Raw genomic sequence first — 2768 nt, 5'->3', positions numbered from 1 at the left:
AAATCCTGCATGTAAAAGCAAAGAGCCTTTATTTCAAGCTCTGGAGCTTGGTCCCTCTATCTGTCTGACACAGGGGTGAGAGCAGAGTGCCCCGAGCCCAGGCAGGGTGGGATTTTTATCATAACAAAGGTTGGGGTGAGGGGATTTCCAGGGTTCAGGACCCTGATTGGCTGACAATTTTCTAAGTATCTTGGTAGGAAAGGAAGATAGCTGTGTGTGCTAGGCTCAAGGACATCTGGCCACCTTATCTAATGGTTGGAATGTTAGGTACTTCCTCATCCCTGGGTGGATCCCTGGGTGGATCCCTGGGTGGTGTCAGCTTAAGGCTTTTCCTGGATCTGGGTATTGCCTGCCAGTAAGCCTGTCTCAGAAACCATGTCTAGGCCCCTAAGCCTGTCATGGCAGCTGTGTGGTCAGGCTGTTTTGGGGGCCCCTCCACAGTGTGTACCATCACATCTAGCAGAGAGGGAAGCATTGATGAAAGTCAGTGGGATATTTGTATACAGAGGCATGGCTTATTTTCTGGTGGACTTTACGAATGAGGTGGTCTCTTTTTCCTTTTTTAAAAAAAATTATTTATTTTTATTTTATGTGCAGATGTGTCAGAAGTGGGATTTGAACCCACGCCTCCATGGGAGTCCAGAACCCTCAATGTGAAGAAGCTAAGCTTGAGTCTGGCTCCTTAGACCACTTGGCCATCCTAACATCTCTTTTCTCGTTAGAAGACTTCCAGATGTGAGTTTGTGGGCTTTCCCCTGGTTTAATTTCCCTGGGGAAGATCTTCAAATCTCCAAACGGGGAAATATGAGCTTGACTGCTCACTGATGTGGAAAAGGGGAGAACAAGTTGGCGGTATCCTCACCTAATACACGCACTTAATCTTTTGACTATCACCATAGCGTTGCGGGAAACAATAAAGCTGTGGACTGAAACGGACTAAACGAAGAGAATGAGAGACAGTCGGAGAGGAGAAGATGGGCAGGCTGACAATTATGGTCTCGTAGACCATTTAGAAACGTTGGATTTTTACTCTGAATCATGGAGATCATTTAAACAGAAATAAGAACCTCATTTGCTCTTTGAAAAGGTCAAAGTAGGGGCTGGGAGTGTGGCTCAAGTTGGTAGAGTGTTTGCTGAGCATGCTCAAAGATCTGGGCTTGATCTTCAGCACTGCAAAAACCGGGGGTGCTGGGGTGCATGCCTGCGACCCCAGCACTCTGGAGGTAGAGGCAGGAAGGTCAGAAGTTCAAGGTCAGCCAGGCCATGGTGTTGTGAGTCTTAATCCCAGCACTTGGAGGCAGAGGCAGACGGATCTCCGAGTTTGAGGCCGGCCTGGTCTACAGAGCGAGTTCTAGGACAGCCAGGAAGTTGTTCAAGGTCATCCTTAATTACATAGTTGAGGGTTAGACTGAGCTACGTGAGACCCCCGTCTCAAAAATAAATAAGTTTTAAAAAAGAGAATATGAAGTGTTGGAGAGATGGCTCTTCAATTAAGAGAGTTTATTGCTCTTATAGAGGATCTGGGCTTGGGTCCAGCACCCAAATCAAGTGGCTCACAACTGCTTGTAACTCTATCACAGGATCTGATGCCCTCTGACCTCCAAGGGGACCATATGCATATGGTATACATAAACTCGTGCAGTCACACATATAAATAAATAAATAAATAAATAAATAAATAAATAATGACCAAGATTTAAGAATAGAGGATGGAAATGGGCAGGAATGTAATGGGTTGACTAGTGTTCCTTGCAGAAGGTAGGTTAAACTCCTAGTCTTTAATAGCACCAGACAAAATTTTACTTGGAAATAGGGTCTTTGTAGACACAGCCAATTATTATGACATAGCATCTTTAGGATGGATCCTAATCCAGCATGACTGATATCCTTAAAAGAAGAAATTTTGCCAGGTGTGGTGGCACACACTTTTAATCCCAGCATTAAGGAGGCAGAAGCAGGTAGGTATCTGTGAGTTTGAGGACAGCCTGGTCTATATAGTAAATTCCAGAGCTACATATTGAGGAGGAGGAGGTGGTGGTGGTGGAGGTGGAGGAGAGGAAGAAGAAGAAGAGGAAGAAGGAGAAGAAGAAGAAGAAGAAGAAGAAGAAGAAGAAGAAGAAGAAGAAGAAGAAGAAGAAGAAGAAGGAAGAAGAAGAAGATTTGGAAACAGACCACACAGGCAAACACACAGACTATGCAGAGATATAGTGAGGCCGGGTTGAAGGGCCAAGTGGTACACATCTTTAATTCCACCACTAGGGAAGCCGAGGCAGGCAGACCTCTGTGCTGGAGGCCAGCCTGGTCTAGATGCGGAGCTCCAGAGTAGCTAATGCTACATAGTGAGACCCTGTCTTAAACAAACAAAAGAGATATAGGAAGAACAACATGTACAGCCAGGTGTTTGGAGTGATGCATCTACCTGCCGAAGAAATTCAAAGATTGTTGGCAAACCCCCGGAAGCTAAGAAGAGGCCAGGAAAGCTAGCCAGCTCTTCAGTCATCGAAGGAAGTGTGGCCGGGCCAATACCTTGACCTCAGATCTTTATCCTACAGCACTGTGAGATAGTGCACGTCTGCTGCTTGTACCAGCTAGCTTGTTGTGGCAGCTCTAGGAAACCAATATGGCAGAAGCAAAAACAGGAAGATGAAGAAGCAGGTCACAGAGTGACCCAGGAGAATGAGCAAGCACAGTGGCTTAGGTGAAGAGGTGTAGCTGTAAGTCCCAGCTGTGTTTTTAATACAGAGCTGATAGAATTTGATGATGAGCTG

At 45.7% G+C, this 2768-nt stretch overlaps 1 non-coding gene across 1 annotated transcript; it reads right to left on the bottom strand.

The window, feature by feature from the left end:
* Nucleotides 1-600: 600 nt before the first annotated feature.
* On the bottom strand, nt 601-705 carry Trnal-caa (transfer RNA leucine (anticodon CAA)). Its single transcript has 2 exons — nt 668-705; nt 601-645 (listed from the first exon to the last, which is right to left on the bottom strand). It is a non-coding gene; the product is annotated as a tRNA-Leu (tRNA).
* Between the last annotated feature and the right edge of the window lie 2063 nt (nt 706-2768).

The sequence above is a fragment of the Peromyscus californicus genome, unplaced genomic scaffold (assembly GCF_007827085.1).
Source record: "Peromyscus californicus insignis strain IS unplaced genomic scaffold, ASM782708v3 Scaffold_5__1_contigs__length_169319896, whole genome shotgun sequence".
Classification (NCBI taxonomy): Eukaryota; Metazoa; Chordata; class Mammalia; order Rodentia; family Cricetidae; genus Peromyscus; species Peromyscus californicus.
Note: the sequence above shows the minus strand (reverse complement) of the source record. Positions and strands in the feature narration are given on the sequence as shown.